Here is a 16101-nt window from a genome sequence, read left to right as displayed (position 1 = left end):
AAGTAGCTCACATCTCACTGACAGCAAATTTTTTTAGACATTCCTGTTACAACCACTAAGATAATTTCGGAAGTTGCACATTTTAATTGATGACTCCCAGACCAGTGAAATGAGATATCTACTCCACACGTTGCGCACATGGGATTTGTGGGTTATAAAGGACAAAATATTGATCTACATTCTGATATGACTCCTAGTTAAAATTATGCATTTATAAAATCTACTGTATTCTTCCTCATCCGTTTTGTAACGATCTCCAACACAGCTTCAGTACCAACAGTAATCAACTTCACTTGTTTCACCAATTTTTTTCCTAGAATTCCTACGTAACTGTACAGTGAATAGCTAACGCTCTCCTCAATGAACTAACTCGTAAAATTTCAATTATTAATGTAGTAGAGTCGCCATTTACGTTATACCCCTTTCACTGGATGCACCACCATGGCACTCTGTAATGCACATCGGGTGATGTACTGCAGTTCACTACCATCAAATCCTCAGTCACATGCTACTAAGTGAATGATGCCTCCATCCATCACCAGTACAGTCGCCTCACCATTGCAACCATACCGCCCCACCATTCCACTAGGCTTCAAAGCCTGCTCTACACAGGCAAGTTGCTCCATTTCAATCTCCCCGTTAAAAATTATGTCCCTTAACTTGTCCAGCTTTGCATTTTGTGGATTTATGCTTCCACATACTAAATTTCAGTTTGTTTAACGTTTTAGTTCCTTTAGTCTGTAAGCCCCTATACGGGCAACACCTTTTTCCACGGGAATTTCTGTCGCAATATTGAAAACATTGTGAATCACTATTCCTGCAGAAGGGGAAAGAGCTGTAGAAGCGACCAACAATTTGGAAGGATTTGGGAGCATTTTATTACTGATTTTGAGATGTTACGTTTTCTTCGTTTCGTGATCAAAGTTGGCTCCTGTTTCCGGGACTGTTACCACGACTTATCCACTGGAACTGGCGTATGTTGCAGGGCAAGAGTAGTTCGTACCGGTTAGAGACCACTGGCGAGGCACACTTTACAGGCGTCGGCTACAGTGACCAATAGTAAGTGTGGGAAGATGGTCATGTGATGATCTGAACGATGTGGGCGCAGCTTTGGTTACAGAGTTTCTCTTTTGAGCTTCCAAACTGACAACACGAAGTCTTTCTTCGCGTACTTAACACTCCAGGCTTTAGTCCGCCGAAAATTAATCGTATTGTATGGTATGGAACCGCGGTCTAGAAACGACGGAGAGGCTTCTTCACCGCCGTAGCCCTCAGTGGTTCACAACCCCACAACAGGCTACAACAGTCCACTCACCCCAACGCCGCCCCATATCGAACCCAGGGCTATTGTACGGTTCGGTCCCCAGTGCAGCCCCCACGGAACGTCCCACACCAGATAAGCGTAACCCCAATGTTTGCGTTGTAGACTAAATATGGTGTTCGCGTACGTGGAGAAAGTGTTTGCGCAGTAATCGCCAACATAGTGCAACTGAGGCGGAATAAGGGGGACCAGCCCGCATTCGCCGAGGCAGATGGAAAACTGCCTTAAAAATCATCCACAGACTGGTCGGCACACCGGACCTCGACACTAATCCGCTGGGCGGATTGGTGCCGGGGACCGGCGCGCCTTCCCGCCCGGAAAGCAGAGCGTTAGACCGCACGGCTGATCGAGCGGGCAAATTAGCCGTAATGATTTTGCAAACAGCTAGTGGCATTTTACCATATCTAGGCGTGACCCTTGTGTCCCAAGAATCGTAATATACCAGGCTTTTTACCTGTTCAATTTTCCTGACATTATCTGAAACTACTCTTGAATGCACACTCCCTCCTCCTACCCTGCACCTACACAATGCATTTAGCTGCATGTAAAATAGTTTCCAGTATTCTTTTCCAATTTCTAGCCTTTGGAGTTATCGAGTGCAGAATGTTTTCCTCTCCTTCTGTATGCTGTGTGCAGTTACCTGTTTGAAAGTTCCATCTACGTTTATTCATGAATTTTATGTCTGGTATTTCAACAATAATGTTGATTTTTGTGGGGCAGGTTAGCTTCTTTTATTGAGTGAACAATTGGTAGTTTTTTCTCGTTAGTGGAGAAAGTGGATAGGTCAGCAACTGTTTCGATCTGGCATCTACCTGATCTGAACGTTATAAACTCCTTGGCATGGTAACATGAATACAGTTCGTATGTGTTGATCCATTCGAACAGTTTTTCTCTATTTTCGTCTGTATTTATGTATACCAAGGCGGTGTTTCGGCTGTTAAAATTTCCCATTTATCCACATGACCTAGTCACCATGGCTATCGCCACTTTACATTAGGTGGCTTTATAATTGAACGTGCCCAGTACCAGAAAGTAGACGGAAGACGGGGTATAGGACTGAGTGCGGAAGTGTTGCCGATGTACGGAGATATATATATATATAAGGTTTTTCTTAGTTGTGCGTCTAGTCATTCATGATGTAGTGTGGCTGTTGTAGAGAGCTGTAATAGTGGGGCACTATCATTCCATCGTAATTCCTTATATGTCGTTAATTTTCCAGCAGATTAGCTCATACAATTCCAAATGCTGTTTTTACATATATTTTGGATTCACGGATATGTGAGATGAGCGTTAATGTTGTTTTATATCACTAATATATCCTTACATCCTTACATACGTTAATACGGGATTTCCTCCGGGTAACATATAAGGGCCAATACTGTTTCTGACCTAAATCGATGACTTGGACAACTGTGTTAGTAATGGGGAAAAAGTTACGTTTGTTGATGATTAAAACAGGAGAACTACTAGCAGAAAAAGCAAAGAAACCCTCAAGCAAATTTACAATTGGTCAACATGCAATAAAGTGACATTGAACACTAAGAAGACAAGTATCATGATTCTAGTTTGAAAAGGGAAAATGACACTGTCAATTTAAATGTAGATGGAAGCTATAAAGACCACGTAACAAACACAAAATTTCTAGGAATTAATATCCGTTCTCATCTGAATTGGTGTGAGCACAGAAAGATACTTGCATACAGCATGTCATCGGCATGTTATCATCAGCGTCTAAATGCCAATGTCCTTTAGTTACACATTTTTCATATAAACGCTCAGTTCTTTGCTAAGGAATTCTTTTCTAAGAAACAAATGCACAAAATACGAACACAGTTATCAAATTACTGAACAGGGCCATAAGAATAATAACCCTAAGCAATGTTTCACCTCATGGCAAAGATCTCTTCCAATCAGTTTACACATCAAAAGTAACATCGATAATTACTGCACAAATAGCTCTGTCCGTGACTATGGAGCAAGAGTAAGACGAAACCTACATTTTCCGAGAAAGAATACACATAAAACAAAAAACAGCATTTTCTACCAAGGAATAAAGCAGCACAACAAACTGTCCAAAGACATTAAAGAGATAACTAAAACAAACTGATTTAAAAAGAAAGTTAAAAGATACCTTTTAAGCAATAGATTCTATACACTGAAGGACTACTTAGATACCGCACAGCAGGGGTTTGGTAAAAATGTAATATAAACAGACAATACTAGCGATAATAAAACGTCCATCATTTCACGCAGCACTGTCACACTAAGTTTTTTTCCTTCTTTTCCTCTCTTTCTGTAAAAACATACTCCAGAAGCTGTGCAATGTATAACATCCTGCTCAATAGAAATAAAGGTTCCTTTTTTCGAAACCCCGTAACTCCCACCCATTGCGACGCGTCAGTTTGATATTTGGCTCGAAGGTGCGTACCACGTTCCTCTGCAATGGGACACTAGCGTGAAGCCCTGCGACGCTTGAAACAGAAAGATGTCGACACATGCCGACAAAATGCCACAGCTCGGAAGTTCACGTGACGTGTAAGGTGGGTTAATGATTTCATATTCGCACAACATTTCAACACAATTCTGCCTAATGCCACCGTGGACGTGTCACAGGATCCGAAGGTGGTCACACTCTCTCTTACCAACATTTCACCCCTTCCTTTTACTCCTCTGCTACGGACTTAAGAACCGTGACGCCGACCGTTGAAGTCACCCGGTATTATTATGAGTTCCCGAGAAAAGCATTCCAGACACAACGCCACTCAGAATCGGCACGAAAAGGTCGCACGTGTGGCATAAATGGCGTCAATGGAACCACCCCTTTCCCTGGGGCGTTCATTCTCACACGTTTCGCTGTCGAATACGGCAGTTTGCAGTGCAGTGAGGTACCGGAAGACGTTCTTCACAACCTTGGGCACTGCTGATAACCTCGGGCCCCATCGAACGTTGAGCCCGTGCGCGACAGCATTTTTTCCTCTTGTGTACAGGTTGGAACCAGGTGCCGTTCAATATTATCCGATGAAATTTGCACGTGATCCGAGTCAGATAACAGTACTTTTGTTTTTTTGAGTGTTCCTACTTTGTGACCTTCCGTAGTGTGATGACGGGGGATTGCGACATTGACACATGTTTGAATAAAACGGCAAACAGTCCCTCTAAAATCCAGAGATTGGCTCTGAAAAGAAATTAAGAATGTAACGGACACCCTCAAAAGCAAAACTTTCATGGTTTTGATAATATCTTGAGTGAAAATACTGTTCTTCCCATACATGCAATGTTTCCCGTCACATATGAAACACATCACTATCGCAGGGATACTTTCATACCAACTGAAGTATACTATTGTCAGACCACTTCACATGAAATGTAGTTAGACAGATATTCATAATTCCCAAAATATGTCATTACTTACGCCATTCAGCAAGGTACTTGGAAAAATTATCTGTGCCTGAATCGTAACACACTTCTCTCAAAATAAGATACTCAATCAGTCTCAATTTGGTTTTCAAACATGTGTCTCCACAGAACATGCTATTTTGCAATCCAGAAACCAGTTTATATAAAAATGGAATGACTAAGTATTGCCAGCTGGTATCTTCTATGAGTTGTTAAAAGCATTTCATTGTGCAGTTCACATTATTCTCATACAGAATCTAAAATGTCATTGTTGTTAGAGATCTCGTTGGCGACTGACTTCTATCTTACCTGAAAGAAAGGATACAGAGAGTCGCATTAAGAAACTCAGGAGGTGTACACAAAGAAACAACGTCTCCAGAATGGGAAATAATCACTACATATGTCCCACAGGGGTCTACACTGTGTCGCATTTATTCTTGTTATATACAATGCCGGAAAAAATGATACACATGGAAAGATGACGTCGATTTTGAGCCGATGATAGCATATGCCACCTGGGCGATAGTAGATGTATTAATAACGGTTTCACTTTCTCAAGCCAACAGATAGCGTTATGCTATAGCTATCAGAACGCCGTCTGTATCTACCCTTTAATAGGGAATGCTCACGGCCTGAAGGCTCAGGCTAGTGCAAACGTGTGAACCAAGCAGGAAACCATGCCATAGAGACCCACTCGTGCTTCCTACGGCCAGCAGAGCTAGTTTAAAAGGGGTCACTGGCCTTCCAAGTGGCGAGGTGGTCTTTTCGGAGATTTCCCACACAAGTTGCACGTGGTTCACTTAAACGTTTTGACACACGTAGATGAGGTTCTGGACGTCCACGCTGCGCAGACGTCCGCCAGTATCATTGTATTATAAGAGCAGCAGTGGAAGACCATACAACTATCACAGCACAGGTAAGAGGGTTTGTGAGCGCAGACGTATCAAAACGAACCATTGCGAACCGATTATTAGCAGTGGGAAGATGGGCATGCACACTTCCTGCCCGTCTTCCACTCACGCTACAACATCGAAGTGCACGGTTCGACTGGTGCCGTCATAAGATCACTTCATCGACGAAAGCAGATTCTGCCTGTAGGCAAATGATGGCCGTTTGCGGGTACGATACACATCTAGTGAGCGCTGTCTGTAAAGTGAATTCGTCCAAGACCCACAGGCCCCATCCCAGGCCTTATGGTCTGGGATGCGATAAGATACAATTCTCGTCCTCCTTTGGTGTTTCTGGAGGGGATGCTAACCAACACTCGGTACGTCCATAATGTTGATAGATTCATTTTTTTGCCTTTCTTGTAACAGGAATATGATGTGTTGTTCCAACAGGATAATGTTCGTCCACGCACTGCCCTTGAAACTCAACTCAGCATGTTCTGCAAGACGCGCAGCAACTTTCGTGGCCAGCACGATTCTCGGAATTGTGTCCAATCGAGCATATGTGGGATATGATGGGACGAGAAATGACTCCTGCAGCTCATCAACCAACTTCTCTTACAGAACTAGGTGAACAGGTTCTGCAGACGTGGCATAACGTATCCCACGGCAGTATTCGCCATCTGTACTACGAGCTGGATGCCAGAGTCAGCACCTGCACTGCCACCTGTGCAGGCTACACCACAAACTAATACGGATGTTTCAGCATGGGTCGATACCTCGTACCTCAGGACCGCTTGTGCTATTGATCTGTAAATGTGCATCATTTCATATCGTCCATATACACTGTAGTAACAAAAAATTTTGAGTAAATTTGAAGCCTCTAAAAGTTTGTACTAATTGTTTTTCTGGTATTATGTCAACGAACATTCATCATAAACCAAGACGCTAATATAGTTCTCCTTGCTGATGAAACAAGTTTTATAATCATATATAATGGCGTAACATCAGTACTCAAAATGTAAATAATATTTTCTTGATAATTAATAACTAGTTCCCTGCAAATGGACTATCACTGAACGTAGATAAAACGCAATACATGCTCTTCAGTACTGTACAAGGCCTGACCACACCATCAGTAACAATTCATGAGGGCAAATCAATAAATGAAATAGGATATTTTAAATTATTAGATGTTTAATTGGTAAAAACATTTACTGGAAGCCACATGTTACAGATATGCTTAAGCGTCTTGGCCACGCAAGTATTGTGTTACAGATAATATCACATATGGAATATTAAAATGTAAAAAGTTGGCTTACTTTACTTAGTTTCATTCACTAATACCTAATGGTGTCGTAATCTAGGATATATTACCACTGAGAAAAAATATATCTCTTTCACAGAAGTGAGTAATAAGGATAAACTGTGGTGCCCATTCTATAACCTCAAGTATACAGCTTGTTAAACAGTTGGACATACCATGTTTTAGCGTATGCAATACAGTAAGTTATAAAAAGCATTTGACATATTTTCCTTCATAAGCTGTCCGAGGCTATTCTTCCCTGACGTCTTTCACGGTTTGGATTTCACCACATTTGCAGAAGGGCGTATTTTTATTGCCACATTTATGCAGAAAATTGGCACATCTACCATGATAGATCCGTATTCTGTTTAGATTTGACCAGGTTTTACATGGTGCCTCAAAACCCGGAGGCTTTTGGGTAATACATGGAGTTTCGTTCTCTACTACGTAGTCCACTGTTGATACCAGGCTTTAGTCAAGCTCACTTTTTCCTCTGTAGCTGTAATTGCCGTTTTGATAGGGAGCTTTCTGGATCGAAGGCGGTTATGGGCAGCGTATTCAATGTCCTCATGTTTTGGTAGGTTATTGTTGCTCAGGATCTCCTTCTTTTCTCTCGTGAGTGCGTTTATAAGAAGCAAATTTGGCGGTGGTATATGGCTCAGCACTGATAGCCATTCCGCAGGAGTAGATTTGATGACTCCTGCGATCATTCTCATTGTGTTATTAAGCTGAGCGTTAGTTTTATGAGTGTGAGGACTGTTAAGCCACACTGGCGCACAGTATTCAGCAGTTGAGAAGACAAGGCTCACAGCAGATGAGCATAGGACAGAGCCTGATGCTCACCATGTTGTTCGATTTTAATTTCTCTGTTATTTTTGTTATATGCTCTTTAAATGTGATAGTTTTATCGAGTGTCACACCCATATACTTTGGTGTTTTATTGTGAGTAAGCCATGTTCTCAAACTTTCTTCTAAGCTCCCTTTTGGCAAATTTGTTGTTCAGATCAAAGCATGTAGCCTCTGTTTTGCTGGCGTTTGGTTGGAGGCGACATTTTCGGAAGTACCTTTCCAATTTCTCCAAGCAGCCTGCAAGGACATCCTCTGATTCTTCAAATGAGCTACATCTTGTTGCAAGTACCCAGTCATCAGCATAGAAGTGCTTTTTAGATCTCGTCTCTTGCATGTCTGCAATAAATGGACTGAATAAGAGTGGTGCAAGTACCGGTCCTTGTGGCAGGCCGTTCTTGAGTTTTCGTGGTGAACTTACATTGGACACCATTACAACCTGAAATTTTCTGTCATTCAGTATGTCATTTAGCAAACGAGCTGTTGATTTGCATAAAAAAAAAGAGTTGGAGCCCCTCCACGTCCACAACGGCATGATGGACAACTCAAAAGGTCTACTGCCATCTCTGCATAAGGGTTAGTGTTCACTAAAGTGGGTTGTCGAAGGATGTAGGTACTGCAATGTTTGAGTACGTCTGGTTGAGGTTAACCATTTATATGCGCTCATCTGGAGGCAGACGGGATCGAAAGTCGAACGAAGGGTAGCGGTTTGAAGGGCAGGGGGAAAAAAGTGTCAAGGCAAGTGCCAAGGGAAAAAAACCTCTGCGATAGTTAGGTCGGGTATTAAGAGCAGTAGCGGATGTCTTGCTGACTGCAATAGATCATGCAAGGATGAGTTAAGTTAGAAGCGGATACCACGCAATGGGATACCATGGTTCAAATGGTTCAAATGGCTCTGAGCACTATGGGACTCAACTGCTGAGGTCATTAGTCCCCTAGAACTTAGAACTAGTTAAACCTAACTAACCTAAGGACATCACAAACATCCATGCCCGAGGCAGGATTCGAACCTGCGACCGTAGCGGTCTTGCGGTTCCAGACTGCAGCGCCTTTAACCGCACGGCCACTTCGGCCGGCTGGGATACCATGTCATACCATATGTTCGTCATAAGAGATCAGTCCGTGACGGTGCTGCTGCAGAGTGTGCTGCAGTCTGAGCTGTGGGAGTCCCCTGCCGCGCTGTCAGTGCTGACTTGGCGCGGGAAGGCCCAGGTCGCCCATCGGAGTCTGGTGGGCGAGTGCCGAAGCCAAGCGCTCGGAGACGTGTGGTCTCGTAGTGGCACCACTCCTCGGTCGTTCGCTGCGCTGCCAGGCTCAATGAGGGCCGCGGCTGAGAATTCCCCGTGTAGCGGACGACGTAGCCCGTGCCCTTGAGCGTTCTAATAGCCCTGGTAGCACACTCGTCGGAGCATAGCCGCTCGGAACCGATGGACTTCGGCGTTGTTGCGGCGCACTCCGTCTTATTATTCGGGGTGTCCCGTGTGTCCGCCATGGTGTGTCCTTCCGCCGGCTGCTCCATAGGGGAGCGGTGGCAGGCGTCTTCTCTTCGCCTGTGGCGTCCGCACAGATGTGCGCCATCTGCGAGCGCAATTGCCGCATTTGGCTGCATGCCTCCTCCGTCTCTACAGTCAGAGTGGCCTTAAAAGCTGCCCTATCTGCGTCCACGGCGGCTCTGAAGGCCGCAATCGCCTGCTCCGCCGCGGCCGCGGCCGCCAGCATGGCACGCATCTCCTGCACTTGCGGCGCCTGCTGCGCTACCGCCGTCGGCCGGTCCCCCGCGCCACTCTCACTGGCGCGGTATTCCGGCCGCCTGTGGATAGTGGGAGCTGTCTTCTCTCCTTCCGCTTGCGTCTTCGTTCGGCGGCGCTTACGGCGCCGTCGTCGTGGCTTCTCGGTTAGCACCTCGTCTCCAGCGCAGCCGTCGCTGGCGCAAGCCGGCCACGCCAGTTTGCCACATGTGGCCCGCCGCAGCGAGCACAAGTTGGCGCCTCTTCTCGTCGTCTGTCACAGGCGCGGACGTCGTGCAAGCCGGCGCACTTTACGCACCGCGGCGAGTTGTGGCAGTATTTAGCCACATGCCCTTCGGCTTGACACCTGAAGCACTGTGGTTAGGGGGAGAGCTTCGGCGGTCACAAGAAAGCCTAATAACTTCCTTATCCCGAAGATATCGCTGCCATCCGTCGCAGTTCCCACTGCGACGATGTACAGCGGCGGCCTCTTCTTATTCGTCCGGTTGTGCAGGTTAGTAGTTGCACCCCGGATTCCAGTACGTGATACCCCTCTTGGACCATCTTTTCATCACCGATCCAAGGCCTGATCAGGGCCTCGGATTGCTTCTCGCCCTGTTTCGGCGCGGTCGTCTTCTCCACAGTAGGTGGACCAACTATGCAGGCGGCCACAGCGCTCTTTAGTGCGCGGTGGTCGGCCACGCTCGCTGTCTCCAGCTGGATGATGGCGTCTGAGTCAAGGGACTCTTACGTTTACTTCTTCCCTGCAGCAGCTGGCTATGACATCATGTATCTCTGTCCACGACCCTCTACTGCACTGAATGTACAGAGGGGGGAGAGGCACATGATGCTCGTCGCGCTTCCGCTCCACATTCCTGCCGAGTTGGGGTGCCCGAGGCTTCTTCTCTGTGTCTGCCTTCTTCCTCTGCCCGTTTCTGCCCATTCTGTGACGCGAGGACACGACAGTTTTGCTGTGTCGTAATAACGACGCACGACAATTTGCTTATCTCGCGCCACAGTCCAAGCACAGCTTCACAGCTCTTCTTCTGGCCAAGCACAGTGCGCCTCCGCCGCTGTAGCGCAACTTTGCATCGGATCACACGAGGTAATTTAAAGATCACTGCTTCTCGCCAGACAGTGTTGTAGGCGGCTGATAAATCAATGAATGCAGCAGAGGATTTAAGCTTTCTTTGAAATCCCGCTTCAATATAAATTGTAAGCGGGAGAACTTGGCCAGCACAGTTTCGTTTTGGTCTGAAACCTGCCTGCCCGACTGGTATTATATCAAATATTTTCTGAGACATTCTTTTGAAGATGAGCCTTTCACGTAACTTGTACGTTACTGATAATAATTCAATAGGCCTGTAGCTCTCAGGTAGGTTTGCTGCTTTCCATGGTTTTAGGATGGCTGTTATGTTTGATCGTTTGAACTCTCTGGGTAGATTACCAGTTTGGGTGATGTCGGTGAAGAATCTGGCCAGCCAGAGTTTTGCGTGTTTTCCACAATTTCTGAGGAATTTGGGGTTGATGTTAAATCCTGTTGCTTTCCCTGGCGTGATATTCTTGAGCGCTGATTCTATTTCTTCAGATGTGAAACGGAGAGCACATTCAGTCTCTGTCACCTGATTCCACATATTTCAGAGTTCACGTTTTATTTGTATTGTGTGTACTTTGTTTCTTGGTGTTCTGGACGTTGCTATTATGTGGGAGGGTATGGTACTTGGAGAGATGTTTGGTTTTTGCCGTTGAACAGGCGTTCCGCTTCCTAATTTTCTTAGCAAAGTCCATGCCTGACGGCTTGATGTATGAAAGTTCAGACTTCCCACCGTTTACAGCCATTTCTGTTGTCTCGCATCATCGAGGATATGGAGGAGCTCGTCTGCCACTTCTTGATCACCCAACTCAAGAAAGTTTTGTTAGAGGCTTTTACTGTTTTCGGACTCCCTGGGATATATTCCCATCGGTATTCTCTGGAAATGCACTTCTTAGCGGTGCTTGTAACTGGTCAGAGAAATCTACCATAGGTTTTGCTGATTGGTGGTATCCAACGCAGGCATTTATCAAGATCTCCTGGGAACTTCTCCCAATTTGCTTATTTGAAATTCCACCTAGGGCGAGGTATAGACGACACAAGTGGAAGTCGGCCACCCGTCTCTAGAGCAGAGCTAGTTAGCCTCCGCGTGGTGCACCCTGGATAACGCTAAATGAACTGGCAAATACTGGCGGTCAGACAAATCAAGAAGGTTCTCCTGACCACTCTAGACATAAAATAGTTCAATATACTGATAACAGCCTACAGTACTTTTACTCTCTTACAAAGTTTCTTATCATATATCAACTGCGGTTTGAAACAACAGTAACATTTACAACTAAAATAGTAGAAAAAGAAATTATTTGAATTATTCATCACTCAGCCTTAGTGTGACATGAAAAAGAGTGGGGCACTCAGCCATAAAAATAATACACCATGTGCACAGTCATATTATGAAATTAATGCATAGAAAAATAGCTCCAAACACAAACTGAAATCTTATTAGCTTGACAACTTCATGGATGAAATCCTGAAAATGTGGTAGTAATTATGTAGTGCACCATTTTGTGTGTGTGTGTGTGTGTGTGTGTGTGTCTTTAAGAAAGGTAGAGAACTGAACACAACAACAATATCCTCAAGAATTAATGCAATGGTCAGCATGTTGCCATATATCCCATATAAATTGATGTACTGCAATTGTAAAATTGACTTGTTACATGTCATAGTGTGATACCACAGTTATGATCTGCAGATCATAATAATAACTAGCTCAGTAACAATCATTAAAGAGACATGTGTAATAAGTGAAAATTAATTAACAATATAATTGAGGAAATTAGCTACAATTATTATTATCTGTATGAAGATTATTTCTGCCAAGATAATTTTGTAAATGCTCTTTGGCACAGGTTATATCTGGGTATTATTTTGTAGCATATGGAACTGGTTTTGTGTCAGCCTTCCTTTCATTAATGCTGCACAGATATTACTGGTGGTAATATTGCTGTTTACAAAGTTTACAGTATGGAAGATGCAGATATAAGTCCACAAGACAAACAAATACCGTAATTAAAATGGGTCAAAAATAAATGATTAACTTACATTTTATTATTTAAAATGCTTGAGTGTAGCCAGAAAGACTGCAATGGCAATTCCCCCCTATGCAGTTGGGAAAAAAAGATAAAGTTTTGTCATTTTGTGTGTCATTAACCAAAATTTTGGGCTACACTCATGTAATGCACACTTCCACTGCTCTGAATTTATTTGGCAGCCAGTTTGCTTTGTAAACTCACCCACTTGAAGACGGAAAGAGGAGGCTGCGTTGTAGGACTACTCTGTTCCGGATTTCCTTTCTGTGCAATGCCTCTTCCCTGCAACATACAGACATTCTCAAGTACCTGTAAGAAACTGTATATGGGGAAAGAAAGATAGAAGCCCAAGTAGAAATGCAGATGTCAAAGTTCCTAATATAGTTTTAGAACTGTAACTTGGCTCTAGCAAGTGTGGAGCATGTCACATCAGGACACAAGGGGCTGTATACAGAAAAGCGTAGCATACTTATGGCTGCTGTCAAGATGACAAATGCGATCCCTTGTAATGAGTATGGAGCTTTCTCTGTGGCATACGATTATTCGTAAGTGGGCTTTTGTTATGCAGCTCCTGACATTAACGAGCATGTACAATCGATGCGTCCAATTTCACTCTAATATTTCTTTTCTTGGAGGTTTTCCTTGATACTACAATTGAAAACAAAAGTCAACAAACCAACAACGCCCAATCTCAGTAAAAATAAAATATACAGTAATATGAACAACCTACATTAATACGAACAATCATCCACAACAGATCCAGCTTCCAGACAGAAGCAAGCAAGTTTCACAAACTTTTTGCCGAGATTGAACGTAGTTTCAATAAAATGAGAGATCAATATACATGAACTATAAAAAAACAACTGGTGCACAAAAAGACTACAGATCAGTCACAATGGACCCACTGAATAATAAATAAAAACAGAACAGTCCATAGACACATATGCAGTTTTACTGAAACATCACAATACTTTAAAAATTATACATCAGGAGCAATAAGACACAACCACCATTAAACAGGAAACACTTTCAGCGGAAAAATACTGCACAAATTGACATTTAATATCAAAGTAATCCACAGGCTTGAAAATACCATAAGAAAACGAGGAATAAAGGAATACAAAACACATTCAGAACAGACAGCATGCTAACAAAATCACAGCACAGAGGGTTGAGAAAAATTGTGTCACGAAATTTTAAACCTGGATAGCTGATGTCAGTAGGAACTAAAATTACTAATGTTGTGTAGGTCGACATCGCACCATTTTTAAACTACGGAAACTTGGCGCCACGCTGTCCAATTAGCAGTGAGACTGCCCTGTTCCTGTTCGTCGGTTGACGGGCAGCGCTATTGCCGATTCACACACACAAACGTCCCTCGAACCGTCACTGTCCCAATGTGCTACGCACAGGCTGTTTGTCTCCACCTCACGTCTGAGGCATTTACACGTAAGCTTCGCTTCAGAGCACATCACATCGCCTGCGATTTAGTGATACAGTAAGTATGGCGGCACAGTATTCGTTTGAAGAACAACGAGATATGATTTTTGTTTACGGACTAGCCGATGGTAATGTGCAAGAAGCTCAGCAAACGTCTACAGCAATTGATCAGAGACTTAACGAAACAGGCTCGTTAGCGGGATTCAAGGTGATGCTGGGAGACCTCGTACAGGACGGGATGCTGCATTTGAAGAGACTGTTCTCGAGCTCTTCGAGGAAGCACCTACGACAAGTACTCGAGGGGTTGGACATCGGTATCACCAATAGGTTGGTCGGGGAGGTTTTGAGGGATGACGGCCAACATCCATTTAGTTTCCACACTGTCCAAGACCTAAATCCTGTGGCGGACTATGAACACAGGCTAGGGTTTTGACGGTGGTTTCTGCGATGTGTTGCACGAGATCCCGACTTCCCGCCATTTTGTTGTTTACCGACGAGTGCACCTTCCATCAGGATGGCCTTTACAGCACTCGAAAACTTCATTACTGGGTGACCATCTGAAAGGGATGGTCCATCTACTTTCTGAACTTAATGGGGTAAATTACCTTTACACCCATGTGCTAGCAGCATGATGGGGTGCCCACACGTAACAGTTGTGCTGTGCACGGATATTTATATGAACTCCGCGTAATTGGCTGAGGTTCTGGTAAGCCATGGCTCCCGCAATCACCAGACATCACGCCACGCAAACACAATCGTTTCAGTCAGAGTGTCCATATTAACGAAGAGATTTTGTTTATCTGGGACAACTCTGATAGTGAATCACTTATCGCGTACTGAACACGATTATTTGTTAGATACAACATACGATAAAGACAGCGAGGCTGCAGGGCATTATCGTCAATACATGTTTCCCCATTACAGTTCATCCCACAGTAGTATCAGCTGTCAAATGGCGTATCATTGAGAAAGGCTGCTACATGGAAAATGGAAAATGTGAAAGTAAATAACAAAAAGGAGGAAAATTCAAGAAGAAGCCACATTCGTTCTATGTAAGTCTCATGTACAAGCGCCTTTAACTTCTCTACAGTTCTTAAATACCACAGGACACGAACATGATCTGTAACTGGGAATGGTCCACTGTAACACAGAGACGAAGCACACTGCTTTCAGTTGCCACATCAATCATTAACCATTACACGAGAAGACGTCCATGAGTTTTATTTATTTTATGTGACCGAAACAGAATTTTTTCCACAAGTTATATTGGATTCTCATGGTAATCAGTGTGTTAATTCGCATTTAACATAACATCCTGTAGCAGTAATAGGAGATTTGAGTAACTGCACCATTCGGTATGCCTAACTGCATGTCTAAAATTCGAAAGTGACAGCAGTCCTTCAGGTCGGGTCACATGGCGTGCACCGCTCGCTCCTTTGGAAACATGTTATTGGATTCTGTTCAATTTTTGACCTGTATTATAACTACTGTGTTATCACAGCAGGCCGTTACAAGGCAGTGGTGTACTGAAGACTGATAACAAAATCATTCTTGTACAATTCGTTACAAAAAAATGTCAGTTTACAGCACAATGGCTGTAAAAATTGATTATCAGATCCTAAGTTGAGTAACATCCTGCTCATAATATTATGCGTTACCCAAAGCTGGCTGTAGCTTATGAATTTTATTGCCCATTCCGCATGAACTATAGTAACATGCTAGCTGCCTCACTGCAGCACCAGTGCAGTCCACCCAAGCGCAACTGACTTTACTGTGAAAATTGTTCAGTTGGTGGTCGCATCCCTTTAGCACAGGCTAGCATGAACGGAATATTCTATTGGGCCTTTACCAGTATTTTACCTCAAACCTCTTAAATATTAAATCTATGCCATAACAGCTGCTCTTATCAGTTGAATCTCTCACCCCACTTGCACATCAGTCTATTTAGGATGCAGCTGGTAACTAGTGCTAGCCACCCGGTAGTGACAGCTCATGCCATCCTGTTGACAGCACCTTCCATCCTCTCCTGCTAATGGTAACTCACACTAGACTGATGCT

This window comes from Schistocerca piceifrons, chromosome X (assembly GCF_021461385.2).
Source record: "Schistocerca piceifrons isolate TAMUIC-IGC-003096 chromosome X, iqSchPice1.1, whole genome shotgun sequence".
In the NCBI taxonomy this organism is placed as follows: domain Eukaryota; kingdom Metazoa; phylum Arthropoda; class Insecta; order Orthoptera; family Acrididae; genus Schistocerca; species Schistocerca piceifrons.
This window is presented reverse-complemented; position numbering follows the sequence as displayed.